Below are 9,108 nucleotides of genomic sequence, written 5' to 3' on the forward strand. Positions count from 1 at the left end.
AAAACATAGCACACTATTTTTTTTCTAATTTTGCACCAAAGTTGTCAAACATGTATCATCTTGCCTCAATGTACAAGTTCTCAATTCATATTTATGTATTTATGAAATTTGCTGTTCTCAAAGTGGAAGAAATCCTAGAAAAAATTAATTATTTAATGAGTCTCAATATTCATATTTGTGGTTGTTCGCTTAGAAACAGAATATAAATTTGGAGGCACATTTAAAATTTAACCAGAACTCAATGCAAATTAATATCCACATGGGCAATGTGCAGTCAGATGAAAAGAACATCTTCAGAGAAGATAGGACAGAGAATTTGCTTCACCACGAAGCTTGTTGTTTTGACTCAGTAATAGAACCAGGTACCTGGTAGGAAGGAGCCTAGATTCTGATCCCAAATCCAGCCTCAAAAGTACTGCTCAGAAGAAATTGGGAAGAAAGTGCCTGGAATTCTATTGAAGTAGGATTTGCAGAGCATCTTAGGAATGCTTACAAGAGAATCTCTAAGTAGATGACATGCACATAGATATTGGCCTCAGGAAATGAACTGTCCAGTGTCTGGCTGATGAACATCTATCAAACCCAGGGCAAAATGTGCAGGAAGTTTGGCACTCGGCAGAGACAATGGTTCTGCAATGTGGTGAATAGACTAAATGCCACTGAATCGCATATTTTGAAATGGGTTAATTTTATGTTATGTGACTTGTACCTCAATGTTTTAAAAACTGTGCTGTGTTAGGGCACAAAAGGAGAAATAAGAAACCTCATCTACTTGGGAGTCTTTGCCCATCATCTGAAGAAAAGAAGGCTAACACTTGGACAGGGAGGGCATCTGAGTGAATATCTTGGTTCTCTTTTTGTTTTACTTGAGGACATCTGGTCTTTTGAAAACCTTGCCATTGTCTGGCCATTCTGGGTTAGGACACAAGTGCTCCCAAGAGCCCACAGAGAGTTGGAGGCCACAAAAGTCTCATCTGACCAAAATACCAGAGTCCTGGAGGGAAAAGGGCATTAGATTTAAAAACAACTCTGCTCTTATTTGCTGTGTGGCCTTGGCCAAGTTAATTAACCGCTCTGAAATACTGTTTCCTCGCTAGCAAATTGGGGGCCATAAAAACTATCTAAGATGATTTGGAAAAATGTTAATATCATACGCAAGGTATATTGCACAGAGACACCAATAAGTATTAGTAGCAATCCTTCCTTTCCTATCTCCCAGCCCCCCTGACTCAGTTGAAGTTCTCATCATAAAAGTCATTTCCTTTGCCAGGCATGGTGGCACATGTCTATAATCACGGCTACTTGGGAGGCTGAGGCAGGAGGATCACAATTTGAGGCCAGCCTCAGTAACTTAGGGAAACCCTGTCTCAAAATAAAATTTAAAAAGGGCTTAGCAATGCAGCTTGGTCGTAGAGCATCCCTAGGTTCAATCCCCGTATTGGTGGTTGGGTTTCTGTGAGGCAGGAACGACTCTGGCCTGAAAAATTCCCCTCCTTGGGTTACAATTGCCCTGGAGGAATGCTGTTCTCCTGACTTGGTCTTTTCCTGTGGAGGGACTGCACTATAGCAGCGATCTGCAAAGGAAATGCAACCTACACTGCTTTTGTCCAGCTCATGAGCTGAAAATGGTTTTTAACATTTTTTTAAGATGGTTGAAAATAAATCAAAAAAAGAAATACTTTTTGGCACACAAAAATTCAGATTTCAGTGTCCATACCTAAATTTCTCTTGTGACACAGTCACATCCCTACCGCCTGTGGCCGCCTAGGTACTGGGAGGGCAGAACTCTGTAGTTGCAGCAGAGGCCTGGTGGCCTCCAAAATGTGAAATGCTCACTCCCTGGGCCTCTCCTGGAAAAGCACGTGACCCCTGCCCACGTCATCCCTGCCCTTCACTCACTCCCACTGGACAGGAGACTCTCTTGTTTGGGTGGAGCTACAACAGGCTTCAAGGTGTCACTCTGGTTTCTGTCCCTTCTGCCATGAGCCGGTGGGGAGCTGTGATCCTGAGGGACAGAATCTGCCATATTCATGACCAGCTCTTCTGTTTAACCCAGGTGTTTGTCTCTCCATTGGTGCTGACCTCAGGAGGGTAGAGGGACGATTTATCGACTCCCTAGAAATCCAGCAATCCCTTTCTTCCCAGCCCCACTCCCTTAATTTGACCCCTCACCATCTCTCATCAGGATCAATAGCTCCACCTCCTATCTGGCCTCCCTTCTTCCAGCCTCACCTCCCTCTTACCCAGGGTGACCAAGGTGATCCTCCAAAAACAAATCTGACCTGATTTCCTCTCTACTGTGACAACTGATTGCGTCAATGCCCACTTTTTCAAGCCTCTCTGTACCCACGCCCCCAGAGAGTGCCTTCTCATGCTTATTCTAGACTCAGGCATGTGACTTTCTTTGGTCAACGTGATAATTATGAACCAGGCACAAGCAGAGGCTTCAAAGGGCACTTACATGTTTTTTCCTCTCTTGGACCCCCGGCAAGTTCGACAAGAGTGGGCCCACGTTAGCGTGGGAGGGGTGAAGGAGGCCCTTGGAGGAGAGCCCATTTGTCCTAGGCAAGGCCACTATAGAAAAGCAATGTCCCAGCTGAGCTGCAGGTGCCTGGAAATGCATAGTGAGTCCAACACAGAGCAGCAGAACTACCTTGCCAACTAGGAGTGAAAAACAATCAAAGTTTGTTAAGTCTCTAAGTTCGGGGATGTTTTGTTATTCAGCATTAGCTAACTGATACACCTACTTAAAAATGCTCAATGCCTCTAACTGCCTCTGCAAAAAAGGCAGAACTCTAATTTAACATGCAAAGTCTTTCACCAGCTTCCCAAGCTCCACACCTCAGGTGAACCAGCCCACTCCAGCCAGTGTTGTAAAAACAGGATCCCTTTCTTCATGTTGTAAAAACATCCTTGCCTGGTACACCAACTAGATCCTGAAGTTTGGGCCCTGTTCTCTTTTCCCTGACCAGGGCCTAGACTCCTGCACTCTGGTTACCATTCAAAATGTGACTCCTGAGGGACAGAATCTGCCATATTCTCTGATCAGCTCTCTGTTTAACCCGGGTGTTTGTCTGGGTTACACTCCTCCACTTACACTCACCCTTTAGATCAGTTTCATACGTGGAGCTATGTCACATTGGGTCACGAGATAAGTTTAGATAGTCATGAGCAGAATTTGTAAAAGGTGAAACGGGAAGGGGAGAAACAGAACAGGGGTGAAACAGAGAGCATAAGGGTGAATCATGTAGTGAGAGTGAATCTTCAATGTGTGTGTATTGATTTGCTCTGAAAAAAAATTGTGGGCGTGGCCAAAGAGTTTGAAAACACATTGCTTTAGAACATCTTCTGGCTACTTGGAGGGAATAGCCCCAAACCTACCTGGTCCTCACACCGACCCTCCATGGGTGCTCCCAGGCAGCTCTCCCCTGGACCCTCCCCTTCTCCCCTGCCTGCCCCAGCTTCTCCACCCACAGAACCCTCTGCCCCAGCAGGCCCCTCACCCTGTCACGCTGACGGGTTCCTGAGCACCACGCTCTCTCCTGCCTCTGTGCTCCTGCAATTCCATTTGTCCTCTACCAATGACAGCCTTTCCTTCCTTATTTGGCTGGAAAATTCCTACTTGCTAGGGCTGGTGCATGATCATCCTCTATTGTTCAATCCTCAAGGCAGTCCGAATAGCACGTCCCCCAGGCCCCTGTCCTCCCAGCCCCTCCAGTTGCCTTCCCACACACACATCCGAGTTTCCGTGTGGTCGGACCCTACCAGCAGTGCTTCTAGAATCCAACTTTTCTTTCCCATGTTTTTGCTGGAGAGTCCTCTGGGGTCCTGGGTGCTCCTCTAGTGCCACGCCTACAGCTGTCCTAACCCTCACCAATGACAGAATCACAGCTGTTGAATCTGCATGTGTATGGTCCCCTGGAGGCTGCGAGCATCTAGGTCTCTAGGACCGAGTGTCACCAGCACCTAGAGTAGGGCCTGGCATCCATGGGAGCTGGCACTCAACTCCAGTTGAATTTGTCCCCTGTTTATTTTGGGAAGCACAGGTGGCCTGTGGGGATGAGATCCAGGGCCATGTCCGTGGGGAGACAATGGCCCAACGAATCAGACGGGAGAGAGAGGGCAAGCTGCTGGGCTGGGGCGCTGGAGAGGCCGGGTGAGCAGCAGCCAGGCCCACTTGGCCTCCTCAGCGATCCCACCAGCCAGGTTCCCAAACACTTGAAGAACAAAGCAAACTGAAAAGGCTTCCTCACAACAGGAAGCCGCAGGAAACCACTCCACAGCCTCTTCTGAAGGGTTTTTTTGTATGTGTGCAACAACACTGAGATGAATAAAGGGGCACAGAGTAATCAGAGATAAGAGAACACCCAGGAAAGACTCAAAAACCCTAGGGGAGCTGTTTTACCGATTGCCAAGAGGAAGAGAGGAGATAAGAGAGGAGGAGCCCTGACCAGCGGCAAGAACATTTCTCCCGGATGATACCAAGGGACAGGAGTGAACGGGGAAGCTGCAGGGAATGATTTAGTTACATGAAGGTTCACTCTGGAAAGCTCACGTGTCCTGTGCTCCACACGACACACAGGTGCTATTGGGGGACTTGTTCCACATCAGGCTGGTCCCAGTTACCAGGTTTCCAATAAAGGGCTCGTCGTTCATTAATTACGGGTAGAATGAATGGCTGCTGAGCACCGCAAGGGGAAAGACTGAAAATTCCATCCTAGGTTACACAAGTCCCAAGAAGGGAGTGAATTTACTCCTGGGTGTTTGTAAACAGTGGCTCGGGATCTGGCACACGATCATCTGGTATATTCTGATCATGTGGTATATGTGCAGGAGGGAGCAGAGGAAGAGGAATCAATGAATCGCTTTTTTTTTTTTAAAAGCTCTTTTAGCCTTTCTCAAACAACCAAACCATTTTGGGTTGAAAGAATAGCATCTCCTGAAATAGCCCGAGTGTGTACAGCACACTGTACAAACCACCGCGATGCGGAGCAAAGAGTGGAAGGAGGGTGGGGGGAGGCAGAAGGGAGAGAGAGAGAGAACACGTCTGTCTCTCTTTCAAGCCCATATAAGCCAGTTTCTAGAAGAAAACTGTCTATGCGGGTATATGACCCAATCAACTTTGATTCAAAGCAAAATAAAGGTGAGACTCAAAGCCAGGAAGGAGTGGAAGTGATTTTGGACTCAGAGGTCATGGATGGATGAGATGAGTCTAAAAGAACATGAAATCCCTGTCAGTTCCTTGTAGCAGAGCCAGCTCCCTGCTTTTTTAATGACTTGTATCATCGACTCAGGAAATGCAGGGATTTGAACCAGATGATGAATCAATTATCTCAATGGGATAAAATGCCTGAGTTCCACTAAAGTGTTGGGAAAAAGTAGCAGCAGCAACAGAAAAACACGGTCAGGCACCTTCGGCCAAGCAGGTTGAGCGGGTGTCCTGATGTGTGTGTGGGTCTCCTGGACCCAGTCCCGGGTCCTTCTCTCCTTCCCAACTCCAAACAGTGTAGGTTGTTAGGGAAGATACTCTACTGCCTCTGAAATAGAGAGGGAGAAGGGTTACTCAAGGGGCCAGGACTTAGATAACGCAACTTAGGAAGGAAGGAAGGGAGAGATGGAATTAATAAGAAAACATTTTGAGTGCAGTGAATCAGGGCTTCCACCCAGACGGGCTGGTGGAAGAAAAGTCGTCATTTTATGTGAGTTGTCTATTGACTACTGCCTTCAAAGAGGGTCTGTACTGTCCCCAGCCGACCCCTAGGCTGTATCCCAGAGAGGAGGCTGGGATGTCAGAGACAACCCCTAGGAAAGAAGCTCTCAAGCAATTCAGGAAGTTCGAAAAAGGACACGAGTACTACACGGCAACGATTTTAGACTAAGAAAGAACCTGTAGGGAGAGAAGATTCTGAGTCACAATCTTTGTACCTGTAACAGTTCGATATACAGAAATAACTCACTCTGTATGAATTACATTGGTGTGTTATATATAGAACACACACACACGGTACTCTCTACTCTAGGCCTGGTTTCCTAACTCTGATGTCCCTCTGATGTCCAAATACCTGGGCCATTTGAATATATGTACCTATAAACTAAGCCCTTGCCGTCATTCTCATGACCAATCTGGACGTCAGAGAGTAGGGATTTCTGGTCACCCGACTGAGAGTCCAGCCCTGGCCGATGCCTCCATTTGAATAACAAGCTTTGTGCATCATTGACTGCACTTACCCTCATCATCCTGTGCTCCAGGATGGCTACTGGGTTTCTATCTTGGGGGACCCTCTTCCTGAGACCTAGTTTACATCACTTGCCGGCTGCTCCAGCTCCAATCAGGCCTCACTTCAGAAGTCACTGGGGGGTTTGGATTTATGGCAGGCCTGTCCCCCTGACCCTCTCATAGTGTCGTATGCCAGAGCAAAAACCATGGCCCTGAATCATTGCCTGGTCTCTGTGCCTATAGGCGGCTGGCACTGAGGCCTGTTGTACTGTGGTGCGGGGGGGGGGGGGGGGAGCGGGGGGGCGGGAGGAGAAGTCACTGGGGAGCAGAGGGAGAGCATGTAGGGGAGATGAGTGGGGAGGTGGCCATTCTTCGGAGACTTCCTCACATACACCTGTATCCCAGACAGCAGGCTGGGATGTCAGAGACAAGAACTAGTCCCAGAACACCGGTCTGGCAAGATTATACAAAGTGTCAGTCAGAGGGGCCTGGTCCTAGGAAGAGGGACTGGTATCCTAGGCAGCAAACCGAGTGCTAAGGAGACCTGTAGATCAGGAAATGCCTCACGGGCAAGAAAGATCCCTGACAGACCTGTGAGGCTGAGTTAGCTGCCATTGTCTTGAAGCCTGTCCCTGCCTCCAATCTGGCCCGTTCCCGTCTGTGTTCACATCTGATTTTCTAAAGCACAGGTTTTGCCAGGTCACTCCCTGTTCAGGCTCCTGGCCAAAGGCTTGCTTATAACCTGTGTGTTGTGTCTTCGGCTGTCCAGCCTAGTAGCTGTCACAAAGCCTTCAGGACAGGACAATGTGGTGCCGCCAAAGCCAAGGATGTGAGCGCACTGCAGAGAGGTTTACGAGAAGAGAATTGAAAAACAGACAGCTGTCTGTGGTGCCGGCGACGCCGCGGGGAGACTTTCAAGTGGAGCATTTGTTGTGTGGTTTTGAGACTGTGATGGACTCCGAGGCGTTGATGAGCAGAAGGTAGAAGAACAGGGGTTTCTATCAGCTTCTGTAATCAATGCGTTTTTCCCCCCCAACACTTGAATTTATCTGCCCGATATTTATTCACTTATTACACACTGATTGTTGAGTACCTAGTCCATCGGGCCCTGTGCTACATCCCCATTTTAGTTTTTGAAACAGGGTTTTACTAAATTGCTAAAGCTGGCCTCATACTTGAGATCCTCCTGCCTTGGCCTCCTGAGTCCCTCATATTTTAGGTGCACACTACCCTGCCAGGCAGGGCCTCAACGTGCCTTAGATAAGGCCTATCTTCTGACTCGGATTCTTCCTGAACAGACTGCTATTAGAGATGGCATATAAGTACACACTGCTATGTCCACACCCTGTCCCTGGGCTCCAAATATCAAACACATCATAATGGAGATAAAAATATTTTAAAAGAAGCTTAAATACCAATGTCCATACTCAAAAAAAAATTAAATTAAATCTCTTTAGGACTTGAAACAAAGCAAAACCCCCAAATTATAAGCAAGGTTGAAGCACGGGCTACTAGGTGTGGCCGCGGGCACAGGCTGTGAACTGGTAATGTCTGGTGTGGTAACAGGGATCAATGTGCCCTAAGTACAGGGTAGGGCACAGGCAGCCAGCCCCACTGAGTGGAGCTAGAACTCCTACAGATGCCCCCACCTACAAAAGGAGAGTGAAAAGAGGATCCCTGGATCCCTGCCTGGAGCTCTGAGAGGATACATCCGGGCATATCGAAAGGTGGGAAATAATGAAGGGGAGACATGGTCAAGGGGCCCGCTGGGTGGACAACTGGGTCCTTTTCAATTTCAAGGGACAGGAGCTTCCAAACTGCTAGAGAGAGGAAAAAACAAACAAAACCCAAACTAAACAAAAGGCTGGAACTATACACTGGGACCTGAGGGGCCAAGATAAAGCAACCACAAAATTGTTGTAGTCTGGGAGAACAGAGAGAGAGAAACCATAAGACTTTCTACTCACAATGAGCCTCCTACCCTGAACTCCAAACCACAGGGAGAAAACTAAGATGAAAGACAGAAGGAGGCTGTAATCCCAGCACTAGGGAGGCTGGGGCAGGAGGATGGCAAGTTAGAGGTCAGCCTCAACCATTTAGTGAGACACTGTTTCAAAATAAAATAATAAAAAGGGCTGGGAGTATAACTCAGTGCTAGAGTGTCCCTGAGTTCAGTCCCCCAAACAAACATACATACACACAAACCAAAAATTAAACTAGGAGTTATATCTACTACAGATGAGATGAAAACAATAAATTAACAAGAAAATGTCCTGAAAATAGGTATGTCTAAGATATTCAAAGAGATGGGGGGGGGGACTAGCTGTCATAAAAAAAGAACATGAAATTCTGAAACAAAATAATCAGATGAAACAAGGACCAGTAAGTATAAAAAATAACTAACAGGAAATGCTGGGAAGAAAAAAAAATACAATCACTGAATTAAAAATCACAAGGAGGGCTGGGGCTGTAGCTCAGTGGTGGAGTGCTTGCCTCCCAAGTGTGAGGCACTGGGTTCAACCCTAGGCCCCACATAAAAAATATATAACTAAAATAAAGGTATTGTGTCTGTCTACAACTAATATATATATATATATATATATATATTTTTTTTTTTTAATCACAAGCAATGGGGTAAACTCTAGACTGGACATATTCGAACAGATAATTAAGAATTGGAAAATGCTATTGAGAAACTCACCCAAAATGCAACCTAGGATGATAAAGAGATTAAAACTAGGAAATGTCAGTTAGGAAACAGAAAATAGGTGAGCCACCCCAGCAAGGCCCTAATAGGAATTCCTATAAAAAAAAAAAGGAGATAGAGTGACAGACGAGACATATGTGTAGAGATGATGTCTGAAGACAGACAGAAATGCAAACTTGCGCTG

General features: G+C 46.7%; 1 non-coding gene across 1 annotated transcript; it reads left to right on the forward strand.

The window, feature by feature from the left end:
• The first annotated feature begins 6,353 nt into the window (after nt 1-6,353).
• Nucleotides 6,354-6,490, forward strand: LOC114096778 (small nucleolar RNA SNORA42/SNORA80 family). Its single transcript, XR_003583488.1, has one exon. It is a non-coding gene; the product is annotated as a small nucleolar RNA SNORA42/SNORA80 family (small nucleolar RNA).
• Nucleotides 6,491-9,108: the final 2,618 nt, after the last annotated feature.

Source organism: Marmota flaviventris, chromosome 10, assembly GCF_047511675.1.
Source record: "Marmota flaviventris isolate mMarFla1 chromosome 10, mMarFla1.hap1, whole genome shotgun sequence".
NCBI classification, from domain to species: domain Eukaryota; kingdom Metazoa; phylum Chordata; class Mammalia; order Rodentia; family Sciuridae; genus Marmota; species Marmota flaviventris.